This window comes from Geospiza fortis, unplaced genomic scaffold, assembly GCF_000277835.1.
Source record: "Geospiza fortis unplaced genomic scaffold, GeoFor_1.0 scaffold50, whole genome shotgun sequence".
Lineage (NCBI taxonomy): Eukaryota > Metazoa > Chordata > Aves > Passeriformes > Thraupidae > Geospiza > Geospiza fortis.
Window position 1 is genome coordinate 1,514,460 of NW_005054382.1, and position 12,316 is coordinate 1,526,775.

Here is a 12,316-nt window from a genome sequence, read left to right on the forward strand (position 1 = left end):
ACAGTAAACATGCTCTCTGTTGTTTGGAATTGTCACCAGGTTTGTAAATAATCCTCAGGCATCTTCCCAGAATACTACATTTCTCACAGGTTTTAAAGGAAACTGAAAGATGCTTTTTGTGTGTGGAGATTATTTTCCCAGGTTTTACTTTAAGCAGTGATGCCCAAGCAGAGCAGGGTGGCAGCAAACACCTGCAGGGGTGATGCTCCACAGATGCCTTTGTTGCCTTTCCACACAAATGGCTGAGTCACTCATCCTTAAATGGCCCAGGACAGTGAGCTATAGCCTGTCCTAGGCACACCTGATCTGCCCATGGCTTGCTTTACAGAAGGTGCACAGCAAGGTAAAGCATCTCAGCAGTGACTCAGCACTGTGTATTCATAGCCAGCCTAAGCTTGTTTAAGAGCCTGTGGCTGCCATGTGTTGGGGACAGACTGCCGAGCTGGCTGGAAGCTCCTTGTGCATTCTTCTGCTAAGAGTTGGATTCCCTCGGTCCACAGGAGGAAGTGGAAGGTGAGCAGCTGATGAAGCTGTGAAGAATTAGGTGTCTTTATACCCTCCATGCAAAGTGAGAGGAACAGAAAGCACTACTTAGAAGAATCTTGTATATCCTGCATGCACATACATACCCACGTGCAGAAATTAAGTACGTGCTTTTGGTCATACTGGAAAGCACAGGGAGGTAAGAAATAAAGAGAGTCATTGTAATCTGATTAGCTGTGTAATTAAGACTAAACTGGGAGATCAATGAGAGAAACTGTAAGAGGCTTTTTTTCAGCACAGTATGCTAGAGAAAAAATGAGAAATCTGGTGGAAATCTAATGGGATAAAGGAACAGATGGTAGGTGGACACCCAAGGGACATGAAATATGCTTAAAGATGATAATGGCTAACAATATGATTAAGAGTACATGCAATCTCACAAAGCACTGCATGGAACTGAAATGTAAGTACTAAGGCCATAAACCCCTTAATATTATAGATTAGATTTACATACTTTTGTAGACACCTACAAGACAAACAGGAAGAACACTTACAAAAAGGTTCTTTATAACACAAGTATCTCGGCTGTTTAAGGGAATGGCTCATGTTGCTATCTTGAGAAACCAGCAAATAACTGTCTACAAATATGATACAGGGCCACAGGACACATATAACAATAAATAATTGACTCACTGCAGGAAAGAACAAATACAAACCACCATCATCCGAGGCCTGGCTCACACTACACCACTCTACTGGCCTGTACGGACCCTGGGGGAAAAAGGCAGATCAAACCCTACCCACTTTTCCAATCACAACTATACCAGCAACTTCCAGCAAAATCTTCCCAATAACACACTGTTCTCCCAGTTGGTACATGGGCAGGAGTAGGGATTGTGGTCTAAGAGCTGGACACACAAGCAGGTCAAGTCAAGATGGCCACTGATGCTCAGGCACTGCTTTCAATTTTTTTCTTGTGAACCATCAAATTTGCTACAGCAGTCTCATTAAACTATGGCAGTAGTGTGCCTGCTAAATATTTGCCAATTATTAAATAACACCCAAAAACAATACAGCCCAGCTGTAGAATTGCTTATTTCTCCACAAAATAAATGAACATTATATATAAAAAATGCCAGATATATACAGATAGATAGATACATAAATACACAAAACAGTGTTAAATGAAGTAAATGCAAACAAATGATAAAAAAGATATAAACCAATGCTGCATTTATTATAACTCAGTTATTTATGTAGATTCATTTTAAGATATATCTGATTGCACTCATAGCACAGATGAAGACAATAGTAATGCACTAAATATCATTAAACACTTAAACTAAAATCCCTCCTTGATCATCCCTACACAACCACTTTGATTTTATTTTGCCACCCCAGGACAAGAACAACCTCATAACCAGAAGGTCAGAGAATTCTTACTCCGTTATGAGAGCAAACTAAATAATTTCCAAAAGCAAGAGTCCTCTCCCAGGCCCAGTCCTGCTTTTGGCTCCCCCATCTCCAACTGGCACTAATGTAAATGAGGGGACTGGTAGGTTTAGCACTTCAGCTGATATCAATTACTGCTGTATCACACAAAGCACTCCCTGAAGTAATCAAGAACTAAGCTGCTTATGGCAGTAGTGTAAAAACTGCACTCAAAATTAAACAGAAGCCAGTACACAGCAGAGACATAACCATCCCCTCTGTAAGAAAAAGAGATTTAAATGGGCAGCTGCATTCTGCATCAGCAGAATTACAGCCATTTCTGTGAATGGTTTTAAGGTGCATACAGAGGTCACTGTGTTCCATAGATTGGGTTACTGCAAAGCCAACAGATAATGACTACATAAAAGAAATAACTGGGCACTGGACTGCCTTAAAACAACTGAAGAGAAACAGAATAAACCAGAATGATGCTGACTCTGATGCAGCTTCTGAGCAAGCATCATCCTCTAATTTACTCACTACTAACTTAGGTAAACTTCTCAGTGCTTTTACAATTGTAAAATTAAAAAAAAAAACCAAACAAAATAAAACCAAAACAAAACAACAACAACAAAAAAAAACCCAACAAACAAACAAAACCCCAAGTCCCAAACCACAGATTTATTTTTTTTTATCCTAGCACAGGGAAATGGTGGGAAGTAATGGAAGTGGACCCAATTAAATGTGATGTAAGGAACCAACAAGAAACAAACTCTTCAGAAGCCTAAGTTGTAACAGCTGTCTTGCACTGTTGTGCTTTTGTCTGTTCTTGGGATCCCACCTCAATGGTTTCTGCTCAAGGACAATTTTGTTTTAAGGATGCTTCAAGCAGTACTTGTCATATAGGGCAGGCTCACTTAGCTGAGGAGACAGCTCAAGCCACTGCAGGCCCCCCTCTCTGCAAAAGGGCAGATATAGATAGGCTTCCTGGCACCTTTCCATCCTACAATTTCCTACTGCTATTACACTGATGATTCAAATCTAATTTTAACGAGCAAGCAAGCCTTCTGCTGTCAGCAGCCATTGTTCCAAGACAGAAGGAAAATACTTTAAGCACATTTTTGTGCCTTTCAACATCTGCATTCTTGTATTGCTTTTGTTCCTGGAGAGGGGCACAGAAAAGGAAAATAAGGGGAGCATTTCCCAAGATAAGGAGCTAAGATATCAGGGTTGTCACTTATCGTTTCCTACACAAATTAAATTTTCCCAAACACTGCATGGGTGGCAGAAGGGTATTATTCCTTTAAGGACTAATGCTTTGAAAATCTAAAAAACTTGCTACTGTAACAAAGCAAGATTAAACCATATTCCCCTAAGAACAAATAAAAACAATGAGGTTTTTTTCTTTTTTCAAAAATAAAAAAATTTTTTCCACATACTTTGGTATAATTCAGTCCTACACAGCCACAATACTTATCTTTTTAAATAACTAAATATATTAATCTTTTTACAGCTAAGTTTGTGTGTAAATGAAACTGCTTTACCAGTTCAGAAAGAATCAAAAAAAATCCTTGATTATATACTATCTCACAAGACCATTCACCGTGTTTTTAAGTGTTGGCATAAGAGATCAGAAAAAGGAAAGTAATTTGAATATTCTTTTGCATATTTTTAAGATGGCCTTCAAAAGCCAAGTGAACACAGAATAACATGCTGAGTTATTAGCTGTACAGCAAAAGAAATCATCCCATAAAATGTGCATTATCAGTGAAAAGTTACAAGGGGTAAGACATTCACTGAACATCCTTAGTTCTGAAGATTATTGTAGGAGAAGGGCATAAAATTATTTCCAATAACCAAGGATAAGACAAGAAAAGTCTTCCAGGCAAGGAAGAAAAAGGCCAGTTTGTCCTGAGTTACAGCACATTCAAGTCAGTTGTATGACACGTCCTGATGTTTATATTGTACAATTTTAATAAATTTACAATAGAAGATTAAATATATCTGCAGGTCTCCTGAATAAAACGAATGCTATACTGTGGTGCTGAAATATGCAAGGGTTTTCATTACCTAGAATTCATATCACAGAAGGTTATTTATATATTGGAACAGGAAATATTTAATAGCAGTTAACACCCTAAAAGGTGCAGAAAATGCTACCTGTGCAATACACTGCTATACTGTTGTCTCAATGGCAGCAGACAGAACACAGGGATCAAGTGTTGCAGTCCCCTTAGACAGACATTGTGTAACCTGCCTAAGCTATTTAATTTGATCTCTTTGTTCAAGTCAGTGACATTTGCATTCATTCACATTCAGCAAGTTATTACTCTAAAAAAGCTAAGGAGTCTTTTATTTCTTCTTGTCTCCAAACTCAATTTGTTCTTCTATAAAATTAATGCCATAAATAAAATGTTGCATTTAGACCCGCTGTGATACTGCCAGCCAATTTTGCTGCAGATAATGGTCAAGGAAAAATTTATTAAAAAACAAAACAACGTTTTTTCCCCCAAACTCCCTATATTAAAGAACAGTGCCAAGCATTTAAATAAACTCCCAACATAGGTCAAGTGAGCTGTGTGTTTTAAGAGCTAGCCTTTGGAGCATTACTGAACTATTTCTTGCACAGCAACTACTGTGTTTCAACTGCCCTCCAGAAACCTGTGACCATCATCTGAACTAAACAACCAGCCTGGATGAGAGCCCAAACCCTAACTGAAGGCCTTAATAAGCATGAATCCAACAAGAGACACAAGTTACCTCCTACCTCTGCTAGGTTTCCTCAAAACCACAAGTTTTGAAACTCAAACATTCAATTCTTGCATTAAACACCCTGAAAGAAATTGTATTTTAGAAATTCATCTGAGCTGGATGTAAAAATTTCATCTAATTCCTTGTCTCAACTTCAATGAATGCTGGGGGAATAACAAAATCTGTTTCCTGTTTGAATTCTTCTTTTTCTTATTTCCAGTGCATCTTTTTACTTCCATAGCATCCAAACAAAAAGAGCCTTCTCATATCATAAATCTTCACATGGTTATTACCAGATGATGGCCAACTCATCATTTCAGTCTTCTTTTAACAAAAAAGATTGGATTTTACATTTTCTACTATAAAAATTAGCTCCTGCAGAACCACCAAACTATTCCTGCAGTAAACTCGCATTCGTAGAGCTCCTGGTATGAGTACCACTCATCCACGTTGCACTCCCATACCAGCTAAATAATCTCCATTCCACATGGACAGCAAACACACTTTTTATTTGTCAGTCTTGTAATCTTACATCAAAACATGGAATCACTGACTGGGACACCTTTAGGATACACAGATGACAACTGCTGAAGGAGCTTCAGATATTATGGGCTTGCACAGATTAAAACAAGAAGACATCACCTTGCTATTCCTCATAACTATCTTTACAACTGAGTGGGGTAATGTGAAATTATGAATGGATTAAGAGCACAATAAGAAAATAAGGAAACTACCACCAAAGACCTCCTGGAGACCAAAGCAGTGAAACAGGAACAAAATGCTGATATTTAGCTCAGTAACAGCTCAACATAGCTGTTTCCAGTGACTACAACTGGAGCCAGTAACTGCTGTATTTGCTTACGGATTCAGTTGGTATTTTGGGGACAGCATGCAGGACAGGCTTCTGCAAAAGTAGGCAAGTACTTCCCATGTGTTATTATCATACAGAATTACCAGAGACACAGTCCTGTGCATCTGGCTTCAAAGTAGAGGAGATCATGCAACCACTGCCTTCCTCATGGCAGGCGTGCACACAAACCAACAGACTACTTTGGATGGACGCTAAACATTGACTTGATAGATATGAAGTTGCAGACACAAGGTCTTGGGATTTAATGCAATGAAAAGCAAAAATAGAAATACAAATGGAAAGCAAAATATGGCTTGGAAAAATGCAAGATTTAACATGTTCGGTATGAAAAAAAATTCAGATCAGTAATAAGAAGGGTAGGAAAGGAAGGGAGAGAGTGCACTGAGATATAAATGGTGTAGGAGGTAATATGGGCAGTCAATCTAGAGAGTAGAATTTTAAAAAAGAAAAGCACCAGAAATCATGATAATAGAAAAAAAAATATATTCTCTACAGATTTAGGAGAACCTGGACTCCTGAATCTCCTGATTAAATGAAGGTGGGTCTCTCAAAAGCAAAATGATGAAGAACTGACATTTGAGTAAAGAAACATAATTTTTTTACAGGTGAAAAATGGTAAAGTGGGCAAAGAGATAGTGGGATAATTGTTTACAAATATCTAAAGGAAGAATGTGCATGGAAAAAGGATGACATTTTCTAACAGCTGTGGAAACTCAAGAAGGAGTACATGGAAAATGGGGGCTTTTTTGGTGGTTTATTTTTGTTGGGGTTTTTACATAAAAATATTGAAGAACTAGAAGGAAAGGCTTTTTGGAGGGAAATGACTGTTGGCCTGTAAAAAACTGCCAGAGGGAATACTGCAAAGATACTGCTGCACTAAGTAACAGAAAATGAACTGATGGGAACAGTCCTGTAAGAAAGAGAAATGCTTTGGATAATGTAAAAAAAACACTTCCCAGCCTGCTTATCTGTACACTATGCATACAACTAAGATATATTACCTGAAAAATTGTGCTCCCTTTTTAATACAACAGTAATGCATTTTATTACTGATTTTAACAGGCTTTAATAAGAGGAAGCATATATTCAATTATTTTATTACATGCTTTGAATATAAATGGTGAGCATCTGCACTCTAGTTTACTCCTCCCATCCTCATCCTCTCATAAAAACAGCACTGGCACATTTTAGAATTCAGAGCAGCCCTCCCCAGCCCAGCCGCTTTCTTGGCTGGTTTGCTGGGATCTATATATCCAATCTAATTATTTTGATTCCCATTTCCAACCCTATCAGTGGTGCAGTGGTGCAAGAAATCAAAATGCCAGTCTCCTGAATGTGTTAGAACCTAAGAGCTAACAGCTACTCATTTGCAGAGGCATCACTGCATGGCCCAAAGCCCCTGTCACCAGGCAATTTACGTTCAGGGCTCTGGATGTGACTCGAGAGGGGTTTCCCAGCACACCAATACAGAGCATTTCACAGAACATTACAGATACGCTACAGGTTGTTGCATCATCTTATTTTGTTACAGCATAACTGACAAAAAAACCCCCAGCAACGCTTTGTTCAAATTTTGTCTCTTTTTAATGACTTAAGTCCTTCTTCTTTGTTATTTTTCCCTTTGTTTTCTTAAAAGGCAAAAAATAGAATCATACAAGTTTATTTTCCTTTAAGTGATCAGAAGAGAGAGTCAGCAATAATCTTGCCAAAACACCTACTACCCTCTCCAATCAGGGGGATCATATGTTGCTCAGTAGCTGAATTTCCCTGTGGATCTCTTCTCTGCTTAGAAGCTGTCCCCCTCTTGAATTACAGACTTACTTAGATTACTAATGCTCAGCACCACCAAAAATATTCCCATTCATTTCTGCAGCTTTTACAAACATGATAACATGATTTGTGTTTAAATATAAGCATCACCGTTTTACGTTTTATTATGAATATCATATGTTTGGCAAGCTGTCTGACCTTCCTTATGATGATGAATGCTGCAGCAAACAATTTGCTGTATCTTTAAAGAAATGGCCAATTCAATTACATTATGCCAGAAGCTTTCAAATCCCTCTCTGCCAAATGTCTTTGCTATATCCTGCCACAGACAGCCCATTTGTATTCCAGCACAGTAGGACACTTGTTTTGTTGAAGCACACAGTTCTAGTTAGGTACTATCAACAGAGCAGTATTTCAGTTCTCCAGCTCTGTGCTCCTTCCACCCCCTCTACCCTCGGTTATCAGGATTTTCAATTTTACTGACCAAACGTGTGTGCATTACTAATTATGTGCATGAAATGCAGCAGTTATCGACTGCTACAACAAAATACATTAGTGGCCAATTACAGGACTTCTTGGCAGCAATGGTTATCATTCTAGTGGATTTAATCATTGCACTTAAAGTGAAGCTTGAGATTCCCTTTGAGATTACACCACTAATTGCTTCTGTTTTGCCAGTTACTGCATGAGCTGTTTGCAAAAAGGATCATTAAAGATGCTTTCTAAATATGGGAAAGCAGCAAACAGATGAAGCCTCCTGTAATGAGTGTCCCCCCCCAGAAAAACCACTGTGTCAATTTATTCATGCCACAATTCTCTCAGATTCATATCCCCCCGTCACCTCCTCTTTCTCTCTCATTTCTTGCTATCTGGGCAGACAGCAGCAATACAGCTGCATTGCTATTCATGTGAATCATGCCACACACTATCATTTGTTTATATAGATACTGAGAATATTACACTCCAAAAATAAAAAAAAAAAGCTTCCCTCTCTCTTTTGTGTTTGCAGAGAAGATGCTACTAATTATTATTATGACTATGACAGAATGTTTAAATGGTCTTAGACCTTAAAAGAAAAGAAAACAACTTAGGCCATGTACATGAATTATTACATGTACAATACCATCCTAATAGGCTTCCACTCTCCAGGAATTCCTAAAAACAAACATTCCCCCTCCCAAGGAATTTGTAATAAAACATATTGTTCTTTAAAAGCCCACATTTACTTCCAGGTTGTCAGTAGTGATGAATTATCTGGTTTACAGCCTCATAAAGCAGAAGTGTCTACATATTTTAATGCTGAGGCCCACCTCAGGACTTTGGTACCTTTCATATGTAGTGATATACAACTTTCCAAACATGAAAGAAAGGCTTCAGGTGAAACAAGGAGATATAATTGTCATCAACATTTTAGGTCTGATCAAAATAAGTCGTCTTTCAAAGAATAAAAGAATGGGGAGGGACTACAAGTACAGTTTTGTTAGCTGAGAACAAGATATTTTAATCAATAAAACTGCTTAAATAAATTTGTTTGGCTCCTTTTCATTAAAAATTTCAGCTACTAAAGCTTTCCATTATTCAAACATCACTCTGTGAACAACAAAGAAAGACTCAAGAATATAAAAAAAAACCCAACAATCCTCAACAAAAATTTTCTCATGAGATTAGAAAACCTCCTATGTTTGTCTCAACAAACACCAACATTTTTAGGATTTCAATAGATGCTAGGTTGATAAAACTTTAATTAGAAACTTAATTGATCTCTGTAAGAGAGATACTGTAGAGAAAGTTTTAAGTCCCCAGAGACTTCTACGCTATAAACAGCAGAGCATATGACATCTTTAAAAGCTGTCAGAAACCATACACTGTGACTTACAAAAAAAATAGCAATCTCTGTGAAATTAACTGCTAAAAGAAGTCGAAAAAGCTTCATCCTATGGTATCAACAGGCTACAGTGCCAGCACCAGCCAGCTTCACTTCAGCCTCTGACCAGGGCACAGATAATAGCTACCCAGATAACACCCTGGGAAAGAACAGAAGGCAGCAGAGCAAGGGTTACATCACTGCTGCACTTATCTCGCTTCATGCCCAGATGTAGATTTGCACAGAACCAGTTGATCTTTCCAGAGCAGCAGGCACAAGAACTGCTGCACACAGGTTGCTCTCAAAACCAAGGCCAGTTCATTTTCATGCTTAACAGAGAAAATCTCGCCCCAAGGCACTCAATTTCAAGTCTGAATGAGAAAATCTGTAGGTGATACGGTAACTACAGTAACTGGCAAATAATAAACTGGGTAAAACACCCAGAGATCAATCCTATATTCATGAAGGAACACACTACACAATGCAATTGGATTATCTCCATTTCTTAGTTCACTAGTTCTTGACTTCAACCTTATTAGACCACAATTAAGGACAATTTTCAAGTACAAAGTAACACAACACTGACACAGTATCTTTGTCACTATACCCACAGGTCCTCCAGTCCAGCAGAATGACTGCCTTTCTTTTGTATGGGCAAGCTGCTGCCTCATGTACATAGGCACAAAATCTAAATTTCAATTCCAAGAAGACTGCGACTGTATCTGGAATTTCTAGTGCTGCCTTTTAAACGAGGAAACACGAACAAATCAGGAGAAGAAAACATTCCCAAAATGAACAGCTGAGCTTATGTAGCACCCAAAATACAAAAGGTTGGGAAATAGCTGCCTTTCATCACTGTCAAAAGCAATAGACTAAAATATGCAGAGTAGGACTGATAACACAGGAAATAAATGAAAACATTTGCTTCATGTTAGTATAGAAGTTAAAAGAAACAAAGCAAAAACCTCTCTCAAAGGTCCCTGCTGGATTTAAAACAGAGCTGTTGAGCCTACTGGGATTTCAAAACATGCCACTATCATTTAAGAACACTGAACTTCTCTTCTTTAATAAACCTTACACCTGTTCACTAGTCCAGAGACTTAATTCCTAAAACTATACACAGCAAGTTCAAGGCAAGGAACCAGAACTTCAATGAGAACTGCTAAAACAGGAAAGCAACCAGCTACTTATAATACAGTCTCAGGCATTATTTGTAATTCACCTAATTTAAAATAAAAGAACAATAATGCTAAATGCTACCATGACATATTTCTTAATGAATTAAAAGTCTTATGCGTGCATAGCTCACAAAGCCTGGCAGATTTTTAGATTACATATTTAATTCTCTTTAATATTGAAAGCAATGAGAGACATTTTTGTCTACTACTCTACTGCAGGGACAAACGCAATAAATACTCTAGCAAAATGAAATACACTTTTTTATGCAGTGATGTGATGGATATCAATTTTTAAGTTCACGAGTAAAGGAGAATATGAATAAACCACGGCACAGATTTGGAATAAACAGGACTGGTAACAAGTTTAGACCAGATTGCATTGAGAGACTTTCAGCTGGTAGGTGTTGTTTTCAAAATTTAATGTAGATACCAGTAAGGATATTCAGCTTAGTAAAGCTCTCTAAAACCAAAGATAATTCTTTTAGCATGAGAAATGCCAGTAGGAAGAAAGGCTCCAGCTCTAGCAATTGTTTCAGAAAACTCAATTAACTTGCCCATTTTAAAAAATATGTTATGAGTAGAAAGGAGTTTCATGCTATGAAAAATGTATCTGCTTATTAATATTACAGACATTTCATATGTGAATTTGTATGATTAAATAAATGCAATAAATAATAAGTAACACATCAACGTAGCTTTCAAAATGTAAAATAATTTTTTGCAACCAGAATAATGCTTGGGTTGCCAGGAAAGAAAGCTATGTGGATAAATGGAAAATGCTCTGCCTTTCAGAAAACTGTGTAGGCTGGGTTTGGGACTGGGGGACTCCAGATACCAAGGAATGTCTACCACATGCCCCATCCAAGCTGATGAAGAAAAGCTGTCACTGTCCTGTTTTAGTGAAAGGAAACCCCAATCAAGACAATAGTTTTTGTCTCAAAAAACACCCCTCGTGAAATGAGCATTCATCCTTTCCAAGACAACCTTTCATGAGGTCATCTTCTCAGCCTTCAGCCTCTGATGACCTCATGTTTAACCTGGCCTGACCTTCAGTTCTGCTGAGTCTCAGTTCCTTACTATGATTACAAACCAGCAAGATCAAGTTAAGCTTTAAGAAACTCAGACATCAGTCTGAAGATAAATAACTGCAAAGGCAGAACATCAAAATACCAAGAAATCTTGTTCATAAGCTATGTTTCATTCTGTGGGGACTTCAAGGGTAGCAATAAAAACAAAACATACCACAAAGCACTGAAGGCTCTACAGCACATTCCCTCCCTTGCAGGTACCCTACCACTTCTGGTCTTTGTCAATTCAAAAGCCAAAGTCTTGTCTAAAGTTACAACAGCAATTAGGCACAGAGATGCTGAAAAATACTTCACAGTCTTAACATTTTGTAAAGCTGATTTCCACTAAGTATTCACTTACTCAGGTGCAAGAACAGTCAAGGTCCCCAGTTTGACCCAGATTTTCCCTTTAGGCCAGTTTTATCCTTAGGTACCTGTGCACAATAAAAAGAAACAAAAAATTAATTTACATTACTCCTCATAAACTCATCTCTTGATTATACCAACTTTTATGGTCCTAATTTAAAAATTCAGATCTCCAGTTCTTCTCACAGGATTATTTCCCATCAATATGGTTAACCTGAAGCAAACTCAAAGCTGTTTTCCCCATGTAAAAAAAAAGGGTTTTATTTGACCAGTATATATATATACACTTAGATTTACCATGACCCTAAATGAAAGAGTTTTCTGTAAGAAAACTCATGTAAATTCAACCTAATAGATGGTGGGATTGCATGGTTTAGGTATATTTCATCACTTGTTTTTAGGAGTATAAACACAGAGCACACAGTTAAGCCTTTGTTAGCTATATATTTAAACCACCTTAAAGCTGTTAATGTGTGACAAGCAAATCCTACGTATGCAATTACTGCTTTAAAAATTGAAAGAAGGTTCGTGTACA

At 37.7% G+C, this 12,316-nt stretch overlaps 1 protein-coding gene across 1 annotated transcript in view; it reads right to left on the bottom strand.

The window, feature by feature from the left end:
• TBL1X (transducin beta like 1 X-linked) overlaps nt 1-11,849 on the bottom strand; it is a 138,539-nt gene extending 126,690 nt beyond the window's left edge. Inside the window, exon 1 of the mRNA XM_031060415.1 lies at nt 11,777-11,849. The gene's annotated coding sequence lies outside the window, so the exon portion shown is untranslated. The remainder of the gene's footprint in view (nt 1-11,776) is intronic.
• Nucleotides 11,850-12,316: the final 467 nt, after the last annotated feature.